Here is a 9652-nt window from a genome sequence, read left to right as displayed (position 1 = left end):
ATTCTATGCGCCTTATAATGCGGTGCGCCTAATATATGAAAAAAGTCCTAAAATAGGCCATTCAGTGAAGGTGCGCCTTATAATCCCGTGCGCCTTATAGTGCGGAAAATACGGTACATTAATATGCTTTGACCAAAACTACTGCATTGCAGCTCAGCCTGTATGTTCAGGTCTGTTGCCCTTTGGGACATTGAGCCTTTGCCTCAGTCTCTTGCGACCCCTAACATGTCTTATTTTCTAGCCCCTGCCCTTAGATCCATCTGTCTTTCTATGAATTAATGAAGTAAAGAATTCCCACAGCATGATCCAGCCATCGCCATGTTCTACGATGGAGACCATTGATTTCTTTTCTGATTATTTTTATCAGGCTTGTCAATTTTGGAAGATACTTTAGGAGATTTGCGTTTCTGACTTATTCTTTCCAATTTCTAGATGACTGATCGAACAGTGCTTTGTTGTATGACTTAACCCGGCATCAAGCTTCTCCACAACTTTATCCCTGATCCGTTTGCTGTTCGTTAGTTTTCTTGATGTTGTTGTTTTTATTATTTCTAACAAACCCCTGGGATCTTTACAGAACAGTGTAATCAAATTACACACAACATACTAAAATTTACACAGATTATCAATTATGTGGTATTTGAATGAATGTGGTTGCATTGAATTTATGAGGTGTATCTTTATAATGGGGTTGAGTGCATTTGCACTGCTCATTTTTCACATTTAAATTCACACACATAAAAAAAAAAAATCACAAATAATCCCGATAAACCTTAGTGAATTTGTAGTTGTTGGGTGAAAAAATGTAGAAACAATCAGGAGCGCCATAGTACTTCTACAGCTCACTGTGGTGTGTCATCATCTATGAAATGAAATATTGCTTTGGCTCTGTTTTGCTCTCTTAACAAGAACTTAAAAAAAGGTTTCTAAATTGATGAGATGTTTTAGCAAGGAAATAAGAAAGATGCATGCATATTATTACTTACAAGGCTTGTTGTTTAGCGTTGCATATATTCTTGGAGGAATAGAGTGGAATATGAATATCCAACCCACTGGGTGCATAACACTCTGAAATAGCGGTGATTGTCAAGGAAAGGAAGCAAAATGTAATTGACTGAAAGCAGAGAGATAATTAAAGGAACCTGTTGGACAGGAGGGAAGAAATTAATGCCTCTCATTTAATAGCTGCATTGGGAAAGAGCTGTTCCATCGTCTCATTTTGGCACCTAAAAGGGTTTTGCTCTGGAAATGGAATTTTGGATAGAAAAAGATGGTGGGTGGGAATAGTGGAAACGGGCACTGGGTGGTGTTGGTGTGGGGGGTGCTGCGTGCTTAACTGAAACTCCACAAAATCGCTCCCAATGCTCAGGGCATCAGGCACAATGATGTCATGATTAGTGGAGAGGTTCAGAGCCTTGCCTTACCCCTGATCCTGAAAAGGTCGAACAGACAAATAGGGAGACAGTGTGAGGCAGCAGAGGGGACTGATGTATCAACAAATTCTCAGTTTGGACCTAAATGGTGATAATTCAATTTCAAGAGTAACAAAAACACATCTTAATATCCAGCAGAATGCACAGAAAAAGACTGAAGGTGCGTGTGGCAACATTTAACAACACCAAGAAATAAAGGTCAAGACTTTTTTTCTGTACTTCTTAATGTAAATAGCCTTTGAAACACTAATAAGGGCAAGGCTCTATAGCAACTTGTGTTGAGAAGCTCAACTCTGTGGGACAATGATGTCACTATAAAATGTATCCACAGCAGTGCAGGGATTTAGGAGAGTTTAAGTCCTCTTAAGCCCCTTAGGTTTGGGCTGTGAACATGCATCCTACAACCGTAAGCGTCGGACCAAGGCTTAGAAATTATTTGACTTAGTGTCAGACCTAAGCCATGGCCCCAAAGTGATCCGTTAATTAAGATTCCGTGTACACCGTCATGTCATGATTTTTCTGACAGAAGAAAGATTGCCAGTGCAGTAATTGGATTAGTCCAATTGGAGCTGATGAACAGATATGGCAGTGACAGTAGAGTTCATCCGTCTGTATGAACGCTCCGCGCTTGACAGTTAGAGGCAAAAAAGGAGAAGAAGACATCAGCTACGAGTAGACTTTTAGAAATTAATCACAAGAAAAAGTTTAGGCTTTTGCAGCAGTTACAGAGGCTTTTCCTCTCCAGGTACCAGTTTGTTTAGCATGTACATAAACCATTTTGGATTCAAGCATTTATTACACAAGGTTTGAAACTATACATAAATGGTTAGGCTGACACTGGAGGAAGGGACAAACAACAAAGCAATCCCAGCAGAACCCCTTATTGCTTGATCCAGTCTGCCACTGTTCTCCTAACCAGACAGCTGCATTATACCTGTACATACAATATAGCTTATTTTTAAATTCTGTTTCTCTTTCTTTATAGGTCGTACATTAGATTATGTTCAAACGTAAAAAAAAAATAAATAAAATAAAAAATAAAAGAATGGCTAATATATTTCAGTGAAACTGAGAAAAGGAACATATTGAATAATTTATCAAAAGCAGAAGATAAAATGGTTTTATTTCTTGTAAAGTGAAACACTGTTGTTTAAAAAAGGAGGATTTTATACTCATATCAGTGTTTCTTTATTTTTTTCACTCTGTTGTGTTATTAACCGCTGAAGCTGGGCAAACCCGTTGTCACAAGGTTTAATCGGATATCCTTTGATCGTTTTTCTTTATTTTTTGGGCCGTACAATCCCTGTGTGAAATCCCCTGTGGATGGACAAGTTCAAAGAGATTTTTCTCTCTGAAAGCTATTAAATCAATACAAGAATTAGCAAACTGCACTGTAAAAGGATGATTGATGGACCTGGTCTGTGGATTCAGAAAAAAAAGAGTTTATTGCACAACTGAGTCCTAATGGTTTAGGGTTGTTGGAAAAAAGAAAAAAAAAATCTTATTTGAGACCTTGTGGTGTTTCAGAGCAAAGAAAATATAACCTCAAACAAAACAAAGAGAAAAGGAAAAAAACAGACAAAAAATATCAAATTTTGCCATCCTATTGGTTTTGGGACCTATGCTGTCATATCTTAATGTCTTTTAACCACTGTTGGTGTCCTGTAACAGTACCCTTTTTATGTCTTTATTCTTTTCAGGGTTATTTGTCATCATTGACATATCTCTGAGTTTCATATTCTCTGCTCCTTCCTAAGGGATGTTTCAACCACAGCTTCTTACTTAATGTGACTCAATCCACTAAAGACACTGTGCCAACAGTAGATCATGTGACACCGCTTTGCTCCAGTCGAGTCGGTTTGTAAAAGTGAGTTGGGAATTCTGCCTTAAACCCAGCACTACCTGTGAAGAGTGGTCAGACACTTTATTCTGAGGATGCCAAAATCTCTTTAAAGCAAACATTTAGCCAGATTCAGTTTTAGCCTCAAGCCCATTGTGACACAAATAATGGATGTGGTTGTCCACCTCCATTTCCATTGGTTACAAGGACCAAAATGTAAACAAACTCAGCTAGCTGAGCAGTTTGCTTCAATCAAAAGCATTCATTGAGAACCTTTAAAGTGTTCATTATTCTACGTTCATACTTTTTGTATTATAAATCATTACATTCCCAGCTTCACTATGTAATTTCAGTTTTTATTAAATGTTCACAATTTATTATAATTTTCTTGGGTATTTTAAAAATAACCATGTTTTTTTTTTTCCCTTTGATTTGAAAGATTTTGAGCTAATGTTTCTGCTTTTTTGTTTCAAACAGAAATGTAATTTAAATACCGCTGGCTGGGGCCCGTTTCCCTGGTTCGGGATGATATCTCCCATAGTGATCCTGAACTCTGTAGTTCTCTAGTTATTATATTCTGCTTAGACTAAAATAAAGCACAGTCCTGTAGAAGACGAAAACTCTTTTGTCTCTGTTATTTATTCAAGGCAGCCTGTTAAAAATGCATCTTTAAGGTATGGATTTATCATGTCTTGTGCAGAGGTTTAAATGAGTATGTGTCCTAATGTAACATGGATTGCAGAGGGCATGTCATTGTATTAATTGAGCTAACAGCTCTAACCATATCCGAATACCAAATTAGATAAGATGGTTAGTAGAGAATAGTTTAAAAAGGGAGAATAATGCATAATAAATGGGAGGGAGATTGAAAGAGGGAGGGGAATAAATTGTGAATTGATTAAAGGGAAATGGATATTCAGCTCTTGTCCTCAGAAGATTTTACAGTAGAAACAATATCAGATTCTATGAGTACTGCTCGTTATCATCTGTAACTAAGTAGGAGGAAAACAGTTAATCAAAGCCTCTTACTTCTCCAATGGAAAAGACTACACTAAAAAATGCCATATATAAGTGAGAAGAGTCGTTTCTCAGTGTTTTCTGGTTTCCTCCCACACACCATGCAAACTGTTAAGATAAGTTATTGCTCACTGATGATTCTGAATAGGATAAAAGACGGTATTTTTATCTCTTAGCAATAATTAAAATCTCATTCTAGGAGACAAATGCTAACCTGAAACTAAATGAAAAAGTACTTGTCCCCTCAACCTAATGACCTAATGTTGATGGCTCCTGCCATGAAGTATTTTTTTTCTTTTCTTTTTTTTTATAGAGGTGGACTTGCTGCTATGCTTGTTATCATGCTATTGCATAGTTAACATAAGCTTTAGATTCAAGTCAGATTGCTGGGAATTCTCTTTCAGGATTTTCTGGTAGAAAGTGTAATTCGAACGTCAACCAGGTCCGGAAGCACAAAAGCAGCTGTACACAATCATGCTACTGTCACCTTGTTTAAATGTCCTCTTAATGGCATTGTTCTGAGTTTGGTTTAATGCAACGGGTCACACATCTTACAGAATGTTTCACTTTTGTCTCAGTATTCCATATATTTTACAAAACATAAAGATGCCACTTTTTGATTCTCTGTCTTATTGTTAACTTGTAAACATGGGCAATTGAGGCCTGAAGTGCTTTGTATGTTGTTCTTAGTTCTTTTGTGGCTTCATTTTTACTACTAAATTACTGCATTTTGGATTTACTCTGGTTATATTTGCAGAACATTAACATTTGCTTAATGTTAACTTAACAATTAAGTTTGACTGAAAAAAACTAAGAAATCTACTTTTTCACTGCACTTATACTTTAGGTACAGAAAGGGAGTGAGAACTAAGCCTAAACACTAAAGGACAATGAAGAAAATATGTCTTTTTTCAGCCCTTGTTTTAATAAATTGTGTTATTTGCTTTGCACCACACAGGGATGCACCCAATTTACATTGGCTGGGCAAAAGCAGTAGAAAATTATTTTATAAGAGGAAACTTAACTGAACGTGCTTGTTGTTTAAAATGTGCTACCCACTTACATACCCTGAACGGTGTGCCATGTCACTAACATCAGAAACTGCCACTGCCATCAGGAGGAAAACTGTCATACCATCTGTTCCCAAAATAGAGTGTAATACAGTAGGAAACATCAATGGCCCAAGACACATAACATCGTTTTTCGTTGATGAGTCTCTTTTGTGTATCTGCGTAGCACTGTTTGGTGTGGAAACGGATTTACGGTTACTAAATTTGCAGGTGATAAAAAGGTAATGAGTGGCCAGCTGGGGCACTAACTCTTACCCAATCACATGCTGACTTCTGAGCAGAGTCCTTGGAGACGGTCTCTCATTGTGCTGCAAGACAGTCCGTGATTCCACATGACAAACTGGATTGTTCCTGGAGCGAGTCCTGCTGAATTATTTTGGTCCTTTCGATTGCATCTCCTACTCCTGAGATTTTCCCCGACGGTTGCCTTTGAGCCATAAGCCTCGACAGCCACCGTTGTCGATACTCAATCTGTTCTGTAACCCCTAAAGCTGATGAAATGTGCTAACAGGCGTTTGTTTGTTTGTCTCTGGTAGGGGGGCCAGGGGAAAGAAAATGGAACAACAAGACTCTTTTGACAGTTCCATTTTTCGCGATGTTTTGGTGTAAGGGATAATCATGAAGTATGGATTGGATAGGGGAAAGTTATTACATTTTGTTGTCTTTATCCTTGTTTGAGCTGGATAAAAAAAGGTCAGATTGTTCAAAACATGGTTCTTTGCCATTTTCAGGTTTATCCCCAATCGTCAGTGTAGAGTAAAAACGCTGTTGTTCACATGTCTCTGTCTTGTATGACTCAAAATCTTCTCTGTAAATTTGTCAATTTGATGTAGAATCCTCTGTATAGTAAAGTGGTGTGAGTGTGTGCTTTGTTTATAGGTGATGTTGATTAAGATTGAATTGACAAAGCTCTGTTACTTAAGATGAAGTCAAGTAAAAAGCTCAGCATTAATACTTCTTCTGACTTTTAGTGTCTATTTTTGACTTTAGTACCATACTATTCAATCCCATAAATGCACATTTTGTCTAAGAAATAAATAGATTAGAACATGGAGTAGAAACAACCTTTTATGTCCCTCAGTGAGTACATTTGAGTATACAAGCAAAGTGAGAGACATGGAAGCATGCAGATTCAAGCAAAACTGACATTATGCAATTAAATATGAATAGGAGACAGTACATTAAGGGCATATTTACAACATAAGAAAAATTTGAAAAATATGCTTAGTCAATAAAATTTGCATTCTCAGATTAGAAGATGCATGCAATTGTGTTCTTTTTTTTTAATACAAAATGTGGATGTATATGAAAACACCAGAGTATTTACGAGAACTTCAACTGTGCCAAAAACCGTATGGATGTGAACACTTAATGGGTTTGACTTTGTTGGGAACAGTGACGTTTATAAAGTCTTACAGATGCTGGTAGGCAGGACTGTCTCCTGCCACTACCATCGGGATGAGGGGGCATCCTATGACAAAGCTGGTCTTTCTGATATATTTATCTAATCACGTCTTCTCACTGGTAGATGCATTGCTGCTTCAACATCCACCACAGAGTCAAAAAGTGCCTTCCAACCTCTCACTGAACTCCAAAAGATCAGTATCCTTAGCACGTAGAGTCTGCTCTGACCCTTTCTGTAAAGAGCATCTGTGTTGTGACTCCAGTCTAGTTTAATGTTCCGGTGAACACCCTGTACTTATAAAAGTCCATTCAATGTCCACAATGCCTTGATGTTCAACAGTGTCAATGTGGTGGATTTTCACCGGCTCCTTTGTTTTCCACGTGTTGATCAGATGATAACACCACAGGTCACCATCTGACCATCAAAGTCTTGTGTCCATTGTCTGTACTGACTCTACTGCACTTGTGATGAGGCCGACTATAGCAGAGTCATCAAATAACTCTTATAGATGGCAGCTTGGGGACTTGATTGAGGGGTCTGCAGCATAAATGGTGAACAGGAAGGGTGTCAGCACACTTCCATGAGGGACTCCGATACTGCAGACTAGCTTGTTGGACACACAGCCCCTGTTATCTTTGTAAACTACGGCTGGCCAAAATAGTAGTCGAGTTTCCACTAGAACAGATGGTGATCCACTCACTCTAGAACTGCATGATATTTAGAGTAATGAAGAAATCAAAGAACAAATCCTCACAGTGTTTGCAGGTTTTTTCAGGTGGATAAGAAATCGGTGCAAGAGGTAAATGATGGCATCATCCCCCTCAGTGCGAAGATTGTATTATCCCAACTAAAGTGGATCCAACAAAGACTTCACCAGAGAGCAAAGATAGTTGAGGACCAACCTCACTAGAGTCTTCATCAAATTTGAGGTTAGTGCTAGCAGCCTGTAGCTATGAAGAGCCTTCAGATGAGTGGTCTTCTCCATTGGTACCACACAGGAAGTCCTCCATAGCTGTGGTATCATCTCCAGCTTCAGACTTGTTGAATATGTATCCCAAGATGGAGTCTGGAGCTGATGCCAACTGGACCTGCGACCTTTTGCACCTTGATCTTTTGCAGCTCGTTTCTCACCTGAGGTGTTGAAAGAAACAAGATGGTGCAGAGGGAGGGCAGGTTGGAGTTCTCTAAAGCAGCGGGGGTGGGTGATGGCTGAGATCTGAGAGGTGTGATGTTTGGGGAAGAAAAGCAGGCGGCCATCAAAGATAAGGGGGCTTGAAGCAGGTGAGACTGGGCTGGGGGGTGCATGAGTGTCTGATCAAACCTGTTGAAAACTTGTTAACATCATTCACCCACCCTAAATCGCAGACAGTCCTTTGTCCTTGAGATGTAGATGAATCGTTGAGTCTTGATCTGATTAGATGACTCTTCTGTGAAGAGCCATCAACAGATAAGTCTCCAAAAGACACTCCTTTGAAGACAATAATATGCACATTTTTGGACAAGGCAGACAGTTTGACAGAGTAGTGAAAGAAGCCATCTGTGTGAAACATGAAAAGTGCACCTTGCACACAGGAGGTGGCTTCAAATTTAATCTAACATCTACTATGCAACCTTAACACATCACCCCAGGAAGTTTCACAAAAACTCACACCATGAGACATGACCAAAACAATGCACATGTTGATATTGTAGGGAACTTGCTGGGATTGTATGACACCAACAGGGAATTGAATAGAGAGTTCAACCAAAGATTCATGTCACCTCAATGGCCTCATTAGTGATAATAGTGACCTCATTAGTGATCTCTAATGTCTTATCAGTGTGATTGTTTCCAATGACAACTTATAAACTAAATTTCAGAACTGAAGAAACCTCCTGGATGAGATGAACCATCTCCAAGACAACAGGAGAATTCCAGTTACCTTTGAACAAAACTTTGAAGACTTGTAGGAAAGAAGACATCACGAGGGGGTGACTGGCCAATCACAGGTGGTCTATTCAGCCAATAATAAATCCACATTTTTTTCTGTAGCATAGTCTTTAAAGTCAGAGACACCTCATTAAGTTATGAAGATGTCTTGTTCATCATATGTGCTCATGTTATGTTCTCTTCCATGCTTGCTACAAGTTCCCACTCGCCCTATAAACTCAACCATTACGAATGAATATTAACAAAATAACTGACAGGTTTTTATATTAAAATATAGTCTGAACTTAACTGTATCATAAAAGTGAAAATATAAGTCTTTGATCCAATTATATCTGACTCTTCACCTGCATCATTGCTTTTTCCGGCCTGGATAAAGCAACAGTATCTTGTGTCATTTGACAGAATTTGGTAAAGCAATATGTTTACAAATAGATTAAATGGCACCATGTGTGAAACTGATTTCAGGTGAGTCACACTCAAAATTACAACTAAAATTTGTATTCTTGCATTTATGACTGTTTCATTTGGGGTAATGCTATTGATTTTAGGTGTGGTTGAGAGGTCTCTGACTCCAAGCTTACTAGATTTATAATGAAGTGATGCCATTTTATCATAGTTTCCATTTTTTTTTTATGATAATAGGAAAATTCATAGACTGCAGACATTGCTTTATGTGCTCTTAAATTTCGGTCATTTGCCCCCTCCTATGTTGTTTGAAAGTAATTGTGAATAATTGGCCTTTCAGCTTCTTAACTATGTCCAACAGAAATATTTACCATATTCCTTCCACTTACCATGCATTTAGAATTTGAATGTTAGTATCCATTAATCTGTCAGTGCATCCATTAGGGACACTCAAGCACTTGGGAGCATCTGCACACTTCAACAGGCATGTTCTTTAATAGGCTTTTACTCAGCAAAATGTTTCCTATCTTATGACACTCAAATTTAAAAGTG

This window comes from Poecilia latipinna, unplaced genomic scaffold, assembly GCF_001443285.1.
Source record: "Poecilia latipinna isolate Pla-1442-1.1 unplaced genomic scaffold, P_latipinna-1.0 Scaffold289, whole genome shotgun sequence".
Taxonomy (NCBI): domain Eukaryota; kingdom Metazoa; phylum Chordata; class Actinopteri; order Cyprinodontiformes; family Poeciliidae; genus Poecilia; species Poecilia latipinna.
This window is presented reverse-complemented; position numbering follows the sequence as displayed.